Raw genomic sequence first — 15,160 nt, 5'->3', positions numbered from 1 at the left:
GGGTATGTTGATTATTTTGGCCATGATATGATGATTGGGGGTAAGTGTTTTGTGTGGCTTGGTATGATCTTTGGTTGGAGTTTTGGTATGTGGAATTGTTTTGTTGGTTGTGGTTGTAAGGTTTGTGGTTTTGTGGTTGGGTTTGTTGGTTTCCCCACCCAAAGTTTGGGTGGTTTCTCCAGCCTGGGTTGTAAGTGTTGGAGTGTGGATCATATGATTGCCTTTGTTGGTTTCCCACATAGTTAACCTCATCCCAATCACCTCCTTCAATGCCTACTTCCTCTTGATCTTGTGTGTGTATTGCAGCCACTTGCTTTGTTTCTAATTGCCTGGTAAGCTCTGCTAGTTGCTTGGCAAACACCTTGTTTTGGGCTAGAATTGTATCAACATGGTTCAGCTCCATGACTCCCTTAGTGTTGTGCCTTTCTGATGCATAGTAGTACTCATTCTCAGCCACTGTCTCGATCACTTCAATGGCTTCTTCCACGGTCTTTTTCTTGTTCAATGAACCTCCTGATGAATGGTCTACAGCCTTCCTTGATTCATAAGAGAGCCCATCATAGAAGATGTGCAATTGCACCCAATCATGGAACATGTTTGGTGGGCATTTCCTTGTCAAGTCCTTGAATCTCTCCCATGCCTCGTAGAGAGTTTCACCATCTTGTTGTCTAAAAGTCTGGACCTCAGATCGAAGCCTATTGACCTTTTGTGGAGGGTAGAAACGTGCCAGAAACTTGCCTTCCACCTCATCCCATGTGGTTAGACTCCCCCTTGGGAATGATTCCAGCCACTTAGCTGCCTTGTCCCTAAGTGAAAATGGGAACAAGAGCAGTTTATAGGCATCTTCCTGGACTCCATTGGACTTCACAGTGTCACAAATTCTCAGGAATTTTGTGAGATGTTGGTTTGGGTCTTCATTAGCACTTCCTCCAAAGGAACAATGATTTTCCACCAATGATATTAGCTGTGGCTTGAGCTCAAAATTGTTGGCCTGAATGGGTGGTTTCTGGATGCTACTACCACAATTCCCAGAGGTTGGGTTTATGTATGAACTAAGAACCCTCCTCTCAGGAATGGCATTGTTTCCATCAGCTCTCTCATGGTTGTGAACTTCTCTATCCATGTTGAGATCTAGAGCTTCCTCAAAATTGTCCTCAGATTCTCCTTCAGATTCCTCTTCTCCCACTACTCTCTTCCCTCTTGCTTCCCTTCTAAGTCTATGAAGGGTCCTTTCCGGTTCGGTATATGGAGGAGTTGATGTCTCTCCTCTCCTACCTGTCATACAAGAACACAGCTCAAACACAAACAGGTAAAATACTCTTGGTTAATGGAAGAGTATGGTCAGCTCAATTGAGGAATTAATTCAAACAGTTAGTGAGTCAGTGAGTTAGTTGCATGAATTTAAAGGCATAAAGAAGGAAAGCATGTAACCAAGTGCAGAAATTAAAATTCAACAAGTATTTAGAACATAATTAACAAAGCAAGAGAAAATTGCTCAATCTAGTTAGCTTCCAATTTGAGAATTGTCAATCGAAAACCAATCCCCGGCAACGGCGCCATAAACTTGATGCGCATAAACGTGTTATGCTACGATTTAGGAAATTGCACGATCGGCAAAATTCCTTCCGGCAAGTGCACCGGTTATCGTCGTCAAGTAAAAACTCACAATAGAGTGAGGTCGAATCCCACAAGGATTGGTTGAGTGAGCAATTCGGATTAGAAGTGTGTTCTAGTTGAGCGGAATCAAGATTTGAGATGAGAATTGCGGAATGTAAAATTGGCGGGAAAAGTAAATGACAAGAAAATTAAATGGCTGAATCTTAAATTGCATGAATTAAAGAGCAGAATGTAAATTGCTGAAATTAAAAGGGAATGGGGATGATTGCAAGAATTGAATTGCAGAATGTAAAGAGAAAGTGGAAATCAGAAATGGGGAATTCATTGGGTTTAGGAGATATTGAAATCTCCGAATCAAAACATGTAAATCTCTTCCTCAACCAATGCATTCATTGAATTTTGCTTGGCAATCTTATATGATTGGATCCCAATTCCTTGGCTCACCAATGCTCTCTAAAAACAAACAAATTCCCAATCCCTTGGTTTAAATGTTCATAAGAAGAGATGATGCTTGATCACTGATTATACCACACAATTTCATGAACCACAATTTGGTAGGATTACATGTCACAATATCCATCCAAACCCCAATCCAATCCACTGTGAGAAAGCTTCTCTAGCATGAATCCTCCATTCCTTTCCCAAGGCTCCGAAGGATTCCAAGTATGAGTAGTTTCTTTCCCAAGACAACTACTCAATGGAATTAGATCGAGAAGCTTTCTAACAAAATTCAAGAGAAAAGATTGAAGAAGAAGATAAACTATTATTGATTCATTGAATTACAATAGAGCTCCCTAACCCAATGAAAGGGGTTTAGTGAATCATAGCTCTGAATTCAATTACAAAGAAAAAGAAACTAGCTAAAAGTGAAAGTAAGTCCTCTCTAACTTAACTTCTATCCTATTTATACACTTTCTATATTGAGCTTCAGTTGTGCTTCTTGGGCTTTGAGGCCTCTCCTTGCTTTCCTTTTGCCTTGGGTTTATGATCCATAATCTTGATGAGGTTGTTGATCCAGATCCTGTAACATTTATTGAGCCAACTTAGTGATAATCAAATAATGACACATGACTCAATAAATTGAGATTTCAAACTCATCAATCCTTCAGGCCCAATCCCATAAACCATGATATTCAATTGGGTTTCATACCAAAGTAAGTTTAAGTTAATAATTGTGCTCAAAGACTAACTTAAATCACAATATTTTTGGCCCAGAAACCCTTTTCAAGAGTGGCGTTTAAGTTGTAGTTTAAGCTTAAACTGCAACTTAAACGCCAGACACTTCCAGTGAGGCCATTTGTAGAAGCACGTTTAAGCTTCAGTTAAGGTTAAACTGAAGCTTAAACGTGGAAATGGAAGAAGGTAGCCCTGGAGAGTCATGTAGTCGAACACGTTTAAGCTTCAGTTTAAGGTTAAACTGAAGCTTAAACGTGGAGATAGGAAGGGCAGCCCTGGAGGTCGAACACGTTTAACCTCCAGTTTGAGGTCAAACTGGAGGTTAAACGTGGAAAGGGTGGAGGCATACTGGAGGTCGAACACGTTTAACCTCCAGTTTGAGGTCAAACTGGAGGTTAAACGTGGAAGCTTGGAATGGTGGCCCTGGAGGTGTCGAACACGTTTAACCTCCAGTTTGAGGTCAAACTGGAGGTTAAACGTGGAAGCTTGGAATGGTGGCCCTGGAGGTGTCGAACACGTTTAACCTCCAGTTTGGGGTCAAACTGGAGGTTAAACGTGGAGATGGAGAGAGCAACCCTGGAGTGAAAAAACTATCGAACACGTTTAAGCTCCAGTTTGAGTCAAACTGGAGCTTAAACGTGGAATGGCCCCTGGTACTCTTCCTGGTTCTGGCGTTTAACCTCCAGTTTGAGGTCAAACTGGAGGTTAAACGTGGAACTCCTCCCTGGGTGGCATACTCATTCTGGCGTTTAACCTCCAGTTTGAGGTCAAACTGGAGGTTAAACGTGGAATGCTCCTTAAGTGAGGCTTTTCATTCTGGCGTTTAACCTCCAGTTTGAGGTCAAACTGGAGGTTAAACTTCAATCCCAGCATTTCTTATCCTTCATGATTTTGGCGTTTAAGCTCCAGTTTAGGCTTAAACTGGAACTTAAACTCCACATGTGATATTCAAGCTTCCTTTATTGATTTTGTTGCTTCCTTGCTTAGCCTCTTCTTCCCTGAAATCATCCAAACAATTGCATCAAAGTCTTGCAAAATTTCATGAGAAATCTTTCATTCATAGCATTTAAGTAATACAACTAAAACTCATGGAATTTGCATCAAAATCATATTGTTTGGATGGTTCATTACTTTGTTCTTCATTTAACCATTTTTGGTTACTTTAAGCTCAAGAAAATGCATAAAACAACTAAAACTAACAGAAAAATGCTAGTGAAACTAGCCTATGATGCCTTGGCATCACAACACCAAACTTAATACTTGCTTGTCCCTAAGCAAGTCCTGAGTTATTTGAGAAGAAAGTATGAACAGAAAGTAATTACATTGGCTATATTAGCAAGCATTTGAAGTTCATCAGAAGGGTTTTATGCAGAAAGTTGCAGCATCACTTTTTCATACTTATCAGGTAGGATTATCACTTTTTCATTGCATCCATCAAAAATTGCTATGGACTCCTGTTATTCTTATGTCTTTGGCACTTTTCTTTTTTTTTTTTTTTTTTCTTTTCTTCTTCTTGGAGCTTCTTTTGCTCCTTGTTTGCTTAGAGTCATGTGTTGCACAAGCCTTTGGCATTTTCTTTTTCTTAACAGTGTACTACACATATCCACTTTAGGCATTTTAGTTCACATCTCTTCTTGAGACATTGGTGCCCAGCACCTCTTTGTGTGACTAAATGTTTTGTATTTAGGTTGCTCTTGATAATGGACTTTTGGTTGATAATCCCGGGTTAGTTAACCCAAGTTACCAAGTGTTGAAACACTCCTCAGAACCTATTCATCCAAGCATATCCTTAATACAAAAACACCACAGGCATTTGTCTCAGAAGTTCAAACCATTGGTGCCTAGCTTATTTTCTCAATTTTTTTGCTTTTTGGTTGCCTTTTTCCGTGGCTTTTTCTTTTCCTTTTTCTTTCTTTTTCATGGCCAAAGACATTTATTCATCAAGATCCATAGACAATTTTTACTTCTACATAAAAAATGATAATTCTACACTCTAATTTTAGTGATGTGACTAAACAATCAAGCATGCATACCACCACTTAATTCTACTTGATTTGTCACTAATTTAGCCAAGTTACTTTTGTTCAAACTTTTCTTTTATTTTTGGAAACAGAACAAGCATGGCACGCACTTGTTTAAGAAGGTGAAGTTATATCCAAACATCTAGGCATTCACTTTATTCAAAGCACTTAACAAACACACATACTAAAAAAAACGACTCATAAAAAAGACTCCACCTAACACTTAAATGACTTATGATGAAAACACGTTCATAAAGACAATTCACCAATTATCATTTGATTATTAAGGAACGAGACCACCTCTTATTTATTGCTTGGTTCTTCTTAATTCTTGGGATCCTGCTTCTTCTTGCTTCCTGCCTCTTTTTGACCACTTGTGCTTCCTTTGTCTTTTCTTATGAGCTTTTTCCAGAATCCAGCCTTTTTCATCGTTTCTTCCACTCCTTTTTCAAGGATCATTGCCTTGTTTATTTCTCCTTCTTTCCTCCCTTTGAAATACTCATCATAAGCTGGGAATGCTGGGTCCATCTTGTGTAGATGTTCCCCTATGTAGTTAAGCTTGATTTGCGAACTGATGTTGTAGTCAGCTTGGACTGAGTATCTTGCATTCTGTAAAGTGGTGGCTTCCTTGATTGCCAAGACATTGGCATCTTGGTGTTGGCATATGTGGCTGAAGGATTCCTGTAAGTGTAGATTTTGTTCCCTTTGCAGATCAAAGAATCTTGATTCAAAGTTCCTTTGCATATCCATCATTTTTAGATGAAAGTCTTCTTGTCTTTCCTGAGACCTCATGTATTGTTGAGACATTCCTTCCATGATTTCCTGCATTCTGCTCATATCCATGGGGTCTCTGGGAATTCGTTGTCTTCTTTCAGGATTTGCTTGCTCTTCTTGCTCTTCTTCTCTGTCTTCTCCTTCCTGTCTTTCTTGTTCTGCTTCTTGCTCGGCTTCCACTTGTTGCCCTTCTTCATTTCTTCTTCTTGTATGTCTTGGAGGAGTTGGGCCAAGAGTCATTCTGTGTGCAGTTATGGCCAGCCCAGGATATAGCCAATTAGGTCTTTCATCCTCAAGTGGTACTTGGGCATCGATGCATAGTCTAATGATGGTGCTAGGGAAATGAAGCCAGGATTCAGGGTCACTTTTCTCACTAAACTCTTGTATCTGTTCAGCAATGAGTTTATGAACTTTGATCTCTCCTCCAACCATAATGCAATGTAGCAAGATGGCTCTTTTAGGGACTATTTCTGAAGAGTTTGCAGTGGGTAGGATGGATCTCCTAACTATTGCATACCACCCTTTAGCTTCAGGTGTTAGGTCTCCTCTTCTCAAGACTCTTGGAGCCCCTCTTGTTTTTCTCACCCATTCAGCTCTGATGGCACAAAGGTCTTCAGCAATAGTTGTATAGTCAGGTTCTCCTCTCATCCTTTCTTCATAACTTGCTTGGCTGAAATGTATGTTTTTCAGGCCAAGATTTTTCATGATTGCTTTGGGACTGAAGTCAACTTCCACCCCTCTCACATAGCTTTTGTATGTGGGGTTCTTGGTTTGATCCTCCCTTACTGCATTTGCATAAAACTCCTTCACCAAGTTGATGTTGATTCTAGTGATTGGCTTAGTTAGGAGCTCCCACTTCCTCTTTTTGATCTTTTCCCAAACACCTGGGAACTCATCCTTTTCAAGTTCAAAGGGGACCTCAGCTAATACCGTTTTAGGTCTCATCCATTCGGCTTGAATCTCATGGAACACTGATCTGTATCTCCATGCATCGAATCCCCTGTTTTCCTCCATTGGCTGCTTGTCTTTTCTTCTTTTGTGGCTAGATGAAGCTGCCATTTTGGTAAGTGACAACTAAAGTTGACAAGGTGAAGCAAGAAGTGTTGTTGGAGGTGTGGTGAGATTGTTTTCGGCAAGAGATGGTTATGCTATGATGAAGGAAAAAGTGTATGAAGGAGGATTGATGGTGTGGGACTCGTTCCCCAAGTGGTTCTTTATAGTGCCCATGAGTGAAAAATGAACGGCTAGGGTGGTTTGTGAAGGGTGGCTTGATGGTAAATATATGAATTGTAGATAAGGACGATTGGCTTTTCATTTTCTTGGAAGTATTCTGGATGCATTAGGTTGTACATGTAGCTTTCTTTTCTTGCAGAACTTCCTTTTCCCATGTGTTAGTTTCAAAGATTTATGAATTTTCTTTTTGACCAAGCACGTACCTCCCTTTGTCTTTTTCCTCCATTTTTGTCTTTTCTTTTGTACCTGCACAAACAAACAAATTTACTATCATTTTTCGGTCCATGTGAATTATGAATAGTATTTGCACATGTAAATCAATGCTTGTCTTTATGAGCTTATAGCCGTGACTTCTACATGTATGCACACTTATTATTTGGACACCAAACTTAGTTTTTGGTTAAGTCTCCTGATGACATGAAATCCATATTGGTTGTCCTTAATGAGTGTGCATATTTCTAATAAATCATAGTCACCTTGGCTCTTTGATTCTAAACAAAGTGACTACCCTAAGTAATTGAAACTAAAGCATTAAAATATGTGAATGGTATACTTGTCATGAATTTTGAAATCCAGAGGAACTTCTTGCTTTTCATAAACTGTGTTCAAAAAGAACACCAAACTTAATGTTTGGTTGTGCACCTTGAATGAAAGATGGAATTCAATTTGAGTAAGATTTGGGAGTGCCATCAGGCACACCAAACTTAGAGACCAATTGTAATTTACATGCACGGTTTAGTGCACTTAATCAATAGTTGTCCTGAGGATTCAAGTTCATGCATAAGAAACCATGCTTTATTAGATGTAAAGCAAAGCACTAAAGATTAAGGATACTAAAAAAAAAAAAATGGGTTGCCTCCCATGAAGCGCTTCTTTAACGTCACTAGCTTGACGGTTGTCCCTTGCTAGGGTGGATTGTAGTGCTTGACGTCCTCTCCTCTCACTATGAAAACGTCCCCTCTTGATTCATTCATGACCTCTAAATGTTCCATAGAAAGAACTTTCTTGATTGTGAACACTTGAGGGAGCTGGGAAGGAATGGTCTTGAGGCCAGGTGGGATTGGCAGATAATGACTTGAGATCACTTTATCTCCCGGAGAAAAACCTTCAGTGGGAATTTTCTTGTTTCTCCATCCTCTTGGCAATCTCCCTATCACTCTTCCCTTTCTCTTGAGGATTTCTTCATTGACCTTTATGTCAGGAGGATCCTTCTGATCTGTTTCCACTGATTCTTGTGGCTCTAACTCTTGCAACTCTTGTTTGCCTTCCAATGACTGTTTTAGAGTCTCAGCTGCTGGATTACTTTCCTCCAAACACGGATGGCTACTCTCATCTTTAGGCTTTTCAGATTCTGGTTCAGGCTCAGATGCAGGTTTGAAGACTTTGAAAATGAGCTGTTCATCATGTATTCTCAGAATTAGTTCTCCTTGTTCTACATCTATGAGCGCTCTAGTAGTGGCTAGAAATGGTCTGCCCAGAATGATAGGGTGTAAATAGCTTTCCTCCATGTCCACAATGACAAAGTCTGTGGGGAAATAATAATCTCCTACTTTCACCAGCACATTTTCAACTACCCCTTCAGCTTGCTTCTGAGTTTTGTCAGCCAGTTGTATGATTACATCAGTGGATCTCACCTCGTTCAGTTGTAGCCTCTTCATAAGAGTTAGAGGCATCACATTTATGCTAGCTCCTAGATCACAGAATCCTCTGTCAATTTTTGTTTCCCCTATGATGCAAGGGATATGAAAACTTCCTGGGTCCGTTTTCTTAGAGAGTGTGTCCTTCTTGATGAGAGCACTGCATTCTTTGTTCATTGTTACCGTTTGTCCTCCCTTCAAAACTCTTTTCTTGCTTAACAATTCCTTTAAATACTTGATGTGTGTGGGCATTTGATGAAGAATCTCAAGAAAGGGAATATTGACATGCAGAGAATTAAATGTCTCTAGAAACCTTGAATAGGTTTTCCTTTTTTCACCTCCTCCTAACCTCTCAGGAAATGGTGCTTTTGGTTGGTATACTTCCATCATGCCTTTTTGCAGATCCTTGGCTTGCTCAGTTCCACTTTCCTGCTTAACTTCTTCCACATCTTCTTTCAAGATTTCTGGTTCCTGCTGTGAGGACCTGATTCCTTCTTCTTCTGAGGCTTCCTTCAATATGGTGATTGCCTTGCACTCTTCCCATCTTACTTTCTTTTGTTCCCCCTTAGGATTCTTTTCTGTGTCACTAGGGAACACTGCAGTTGATTTGGGTGCCTGTTGAGATAGCTCTCCTACTTGAGATTCCAACCTTTTGAGTTTTTCACCATGGTTTCTTAAGGTAGTTCTCACATCATCCCTGAAGCTCTTCAATTCAATTATGTCTTGGCTCATGGTTGCCATCATTCCTTCCATCCGGTTTAATTGATCTTGAAATTGTTGGTTCGGATTAGGTTGGGTATGTTGATTATTTTGGCCATGATATGATGATTGGGGGTAAGTGTTTTGTGTGGCTTGGTATGATCTTTGGTTGGAGTTTTGGTATGTGGAATTGTTTTGTTGGTTGTGGTTGTAAGGTTTGTGGTTTTGTGGTTGGGTTTGTTGGTTTCCCCACCCAAAGTTTGGGTGGTTTCTCCAGCCTGGGTTGTAAGTGTTGGAGTGTGGATCATATGATTGCCTTTGTTGGTTTCCCACATAGTTAACCTCATCCCAATCACCTCCTTCAATGCCTACTTCCTCTTGATCTTGTGTGTGTATTGCAGCCACTTGCTTTGTTTCTAATTGCCTGGTAAGCTCTGCTAGTTGCTTGGCAAACACCTTGTTTTGGGCTAGAATTGTATCAACATGGTTCAGCTCCATGACTCCCTTAGTGTTGTGCCTTTCTGATGCATAGTAGTACTCATTCTCAGCCACTGTCTCGATCACTTCAATGGCTTCTTCCACGGTCTTTTTCTTGTTCAATGAACCTCCTGATGAATGGTCTACAGCCTTCCTTGATTCATAAGAGAGCCCATCATAGAAGATGTGCAATTGCACCCAATCATGGAACATGTTTGGTGGGCATTTCCTTGTCAAGTCCTTGAATCTCTCCCATGCCTCGTAGAGAGTTTCACCATCTTGTTGTCTAAAAGTCTGGACCTCAGATCGAAGCCTATTGACCTTTTGTGGAGGGTAGAAACGTGCCAGAAACTTGCCTTCCACCTCATCCCATGTGGTTAGACTCCCCCTTGGGAATGATTCCAGCCACTTAGCTGCCTTGTCCCTAAGTGAAAATGGGAACAAGAGCAGTTTATAGGCATCTTCCTGGACTCCATTGGACTTCACAGTGTCACAAATTCTCAGGAATTTTGTGAGATGTTGGTTTGGGTCTTCATTAGCACTTCCTCCAAAGGAACAATGATTTTCCACCAATGATATTAGCTGTGGCTTGAGCTCAAAATTGTTGGCCTGAATGGGTGGTTTCTGGATGCTACTACCACAATTCCCAGAGGTTGGGTTTATGTATGAACTAAGAACCCTCCTCTCAGGAATGGCATTGTTTCCATCAGCTCTCTCATGGTTGTGAACTTCTCTATCCATGTTGAGATCTAGAGCTTCCTCAAAATTGTCCTCAGATTCTCCTTCAGATTCCTCTTCTCCCACTACTCTCTTCCCTCTTGCTTCCCTTCTAAGTCTATGAAGGGTCCTTTCCGGTTCGGTATATGGAGGAGTTGATGTCTCTCCTCTCCTACCTGTCATACAAGAACACAGCTCAAACACAAACAGGTAAAATACTCTTGGTTAATGGAAGAGTATGGTCAGCTCAATTGAGGAATTAATTCAAACAGTTAGTGAGTCAGTGAGTTAGTTGCATGAATTTAAAGGCATAAAGAAGGAAAGCATGTAACCAAGTGCAGAAATTAAAATTCAACAAGTATTTAGAACAGAATTAACAAAGCAAGAGAAAATTGCTCAATCTAGTTAGCTTCCAATTTGAGAATTGTCAATCGAAAACCAATCCCCGGCAACGGCGCCATAAACTTGATGCGCATAAACGTGTTATGCTACGATTTAGGAAATTGCACGATCGGCAAAATTCCTTCCGGCAAGTGCACCGGTTATCGTCGTCAAGTAAAAACTCACAATAGAGTGAGGTCGAATCCCACAAGGATTGGTTGAGTGAGCAATTCGGATTAGAAGTGTGTTCTAGTTGAGCGGAATCAAGATTTGAGATGAGAATTGCGGAATGTAAAATTGGCGGGAAAAGTAAATGACAAGAAAATTAAATGGCTGAATCTTAAATTGCATGAATTAAAGAGCAGAATGTAAATTGCTGAAATTAAAAGGGAATGGGGATGATTGCAAGAATTGAATTGCAGAATGTAAAGAGAAAGTGGAAATCAGAAATGGGGAATTCATTGGGTTTAGGAGATATTGAAATCTCCGAATCAAAACATGTAAATCTCTTCCTCAACCAATGCATTCATTGAATTTTGCTTGGCAATCTTATATGATTGGATCCCAATTCCTTGGCTCACCAATGCTCTCTAAAAACAAACAAATTCCCAATCCCTTGGTTTAAATGTTCATAAGAAGAGATGATGCTTGATCACTGATTATACCACACAATTTCATGAACCACAATTTGGTAGGATTACATGTCACAATATCCATCCAAACCCCAATCCAATCCACTGTGAGAAAGCTTCTCTAGCATGAATCCTCCATTCCTTTCCCAAGGCTCCGAAGGATTCCAAGTATGAGTAGTTTCTTTCCCAAGACAACTACTCAATGGAATTAGATCGAGAAGCTTTCTAACAAAATTCAAGAGAAAAGATTGAAGAAGAAGATAAACTATTATTGATTCATTGAATTACAATAGAGCTCCCTAACCCAATGAAAGGGGTTTAGTGAATCATAGCTCTGAATTCAATTACAAAGAAAAAGAAACTAGCTAAAAGTGAAAGTAAGTCCTCTCTAACTTAACTTCTATCCTATTTATACACTTTCTATATTGAGCTTCAGTTGTGCTTCTTGGGCTTTGAGGCCTCTCCTTGCTTTCCTTTTGCCTTGGGTTTATGATCCATAATCTTGATGAGGTTGTTGATCCAGATCCTGTAACATTTATTGAGCCAACTTAGTGATAATCAAATAATGACACATGACTCAATAAATTGAGATTTCAAACTCATCAATCCTTCAGGCCCAATCCCATAAACCATGATATTCAATTGGGTTTCATACCAAAGTAAGTTTAAGTTAATAATTGTGCTCAAAGACTAACTTAAATCACAATATTTTTGGCCCAGAAACCCTTTTCAAGAGTGGCGTTTAAGTTGTAGTTTAAGCTTAAACTGCAACTTAAACGCCAGACACTTCCAGTGAGGCCATTTGTAGAAGCACGTTTAAGCTTCAGTTAAGGTTAAACTGAAGCTTAAACGTGGAAATGGAAGAAGGTAGCCCTGGAGAGTCATGTAGTCGAACACGTTTAAGCTTCAGTTTAAGGTTAAACTGAAGCTTAAACGTGGAGATAGGAAGGGCAGCCCTGGAGGTCGAACACGTTTAACCTCTAGTTTGAGGTCAAACTGGAGGTTAAACGTGGAAAGGGGTGGAGGCATACTGGAGGTCGAACACGTTTAACCTCCAGTTTGAGGTCAAACTGGAGGTTAAACGTGGAAGCTTGGAATGGTGGCCCTGGAGGTGTCGAACACGTTTAACCTCCAGTTTGAGGTCAAACTGGAGGTTAAACGTGGAAGCTTGGAATGGTGGCCCTGGAGGTGTCGAACACGTTTAACCTCCAGTTTGGGGTCAAACTGGAGGTTAAACGTGGAGATGGAGAGAGCAACCCTGGAGTGAAAAAACTATCGAACACGTTTAAGCTCCAGTTTGAGTCAAACTGGAGCTTAAACGTGGAATGGCCCCTGGTACTCTTCCTGGTTCTGGCGTTTAACCTCCAGTTTGAGGTCAAACTGGAGGTTAAACGTGGAACTCCTCCCTGGGTGGCATACTCATTCTGGCGTTTAACCTCCAGTTTGAGGTCAAACTGGAGGTTAAACGTGGAATGCTCCTTAAGTGAGGCTTTTCATTCTGGCGTTTAACCTCCAGTTTGAGGTCAAACTGGAGGTTAAACTTCAATCCCAGCATTTCTTATCCTTCATGATTTTGGCGTTTAAGCTCCAGTTTAGGCTTAAACTGGAACTTAAACTCCACATGTGATATTCAAGCTTCCTTTATTGATTTTGTTGCTTCCTTGCTTAGCCTCTTCTTCCCTGAAATCATCCAAACAATTGCATCAAAGTCTTGCAAAATTTCATGAGAAATCTTTCATTCATAGCATTTAAGTAATACAACTAAAACTCATGGAATTTGCATCAAAATCATATTGTTTGGATGGTTCATTACTTTGTTGTTCATTTAACCATTTTTGGTTACTTTAAGCTCAAGAAAATGCATAAAACAACTAAAACTAACAGAAAAATGCTAGTGAAACTAGCCTATGATGCCTTGGCATCAAGTTGCAGAAGAAAGAACAAACAGAAAGAAAACTTAGATCTGATCCCAATTCCTCCAAATTCTAAAAAGGAAAATTAAAAGAGAGAAAGCTAAAAAATGATAAAAAGTCCTCCTCAAATCAAATTTCTTTTATTTATACACTTTCTATTTTCAGTCATCAAAACTTGGAGTGGGCTTTTTTTGGTTTGGCCTTGAAGAAGTGGTTCCGGTTTTTCTTGGTTCAAGTGGATCAGTATGCATTTTGTGCTCCCAGTGGAGCGCTCAGTGCACTTAGTGAACGCTGCGTTCACTTCTCCCTTGGTGTGCATCCCTCGTGCCAATTTTCCTTCCTAGCACTGCCTTAGTGAATGCTACGTTCCTTTGTTTGAGTGCTCTCTTTCTTCACTTGGAGCGCTGCCTTAGTGAGCGCTACGCTCCTTATTTGAGCGCGCCTTAGTTCCTTGGCCAGCGCTCCCTTGTTGAGTGCTACGTTCATTATTTGAACGCTCCTAGTGTACGGATGGCACGAGGCCTTGGCTCCCAGGCTGAAATCTACGAAAAAGGTGAAAAAGTGAACGTAGCGCTCAATTCCAAAGTGAATGCTAGCTGTGTTGGCTATTGAGCGTGGCGCTTCCTTTTTGAACATAACGCTTTACTGATTACATCCCCTTTCTCTTCATTTTTTCACCTACAAGCAACCAAACAAGCAATCAAAGTCTCACCAAATTCACATGGTCTTTGCATTGTTCATGAAATCAATTAATTCTAGCATAAAACTATGATTTTGTGTAAAATAAATGATGTTTGATTGATTCAAAATAATCATAAAAATCCACTCAAATCACTTACTTATTGTGCAAGAAAGTGCATAAAACCTAATGAAACTAATGAAAAATGCTTGTGAAACTAGCATAAGATGACTTGTCATCAGAAGCATGCACTTTACTCATTCTAGTGTGCTTGAAATACTTCAAAGAAAACTTGTAGGTTAAGACAACCAAAGAAGAAATAAAGAAGCATAAAATCATTCAAGCAAAAATCAAGCAATGGTGAAATTGGATAATGAATGGACATTGATTGACATGCAAGGTAGCTTTAATGAACAAAATGGAATATGAAACTTACACATCAATCAATGACACATATTGAAGTTGTTTGCAACACCTAAGTGATATAGAGGTGGAAGACATGGATGCTATGGAACTTATGAAAAGAGATATAAGAGTTAAAATCAATAACATAGAAAGCATGGTTCACAAGGCTTTACAAAGCTCAAAAATATGTCACTAGGTAAGCTTTCAATCCAATCTCATAATTCCAAAATCTCAATGCATGATATATGTGATGTAAATAAGGGTCAATCATAAACAATCATCACCTAACAAAAAGCATTGATAATATACTATTGCCTAACAATAGATGATGAATGCATGGTGGCCAAAACATGCAATTCAAAAGACTTAGAAAGTTTGAAGGCAATGTAACATGTACTTGGTATTCACAAAATTAAGCATTAAAAACTCAAACCAAGTAACAATTTGTAACCTCAACAAAGAATCCAACAATGAAATTTAACAACAATCATGTTAAAATAACATCTTATCGGTAATAAGCAAAAATAGATAGCAAACAAAATTAATAATCCAACACTTATAATAAAAAATAGAAAATTAAACAAAAATTAAACTAACTAACTAACCAACTAAAAGAAATGGCGTTATATGGTGGTTGGTAGTGTTGGGTAATGATTGAAGGGTGGAAAAAAAAGAGAAGAGAGAGAAAAAGGAAAGAAATGGAAAAAAGAGAAGAAAAGAAGGGTGCTGAAATAAGGCAACCCACGCGTACGCGTGTGTCACGAGTAAGCGTGGTGAGATGAAATGGGTGCGACGCGTA

General features: G+C 39.6%; 2 non-coding genes across 2 annotated transcripts; both read left to right on the top strand.

The window, feature by feature from the left end:
* The first annotated feature begins 593 nt into the window (after positions 1-593).
* On the top strand, positions 594-697 carry LOC112739777 (small nucleolar RNA R71). Its single transcript, XR_003170716.1, has one exon. It is a non-coding gene; the product is annotated as a small nucleolar RNA R71 (small nucleolar RNA).
* A 9,148-nt stretch (positions 698-9,845) lies between these two features.
* On the top strand, positions 9,846-9,949 carry LOC112739775 (small nucleolar RNA R71). Its single transcript, XR_003170714.1, has one exon. It is a non-coding gene; the product is annotated as a small nucleolar RNA R71 (small nucleolar RNA).
* Positions 9,950-15,160: the final 5,211 nt, after the last annotated feature.

This window comes from Arachis hypogaea, chromosome 13, assembly GCF_003086295.3.
Source record: "Arachis hypogaea cultivar Tifrunner chromosome 13, arahy.Tifrunner.gnm2.J5K5, whole genome shotgun sequence".
NCBI classification, from domain to species: domain Eukaryota; kingdom Viridiplantae; phylum Streptophyta; class Magnoliopsida; order Fabales; family Fabaceae; genus Arachis; species Arachis hypogaea.
This window is presented reverse-complemented; position numbering and strand designations above follow the sequence as displayed.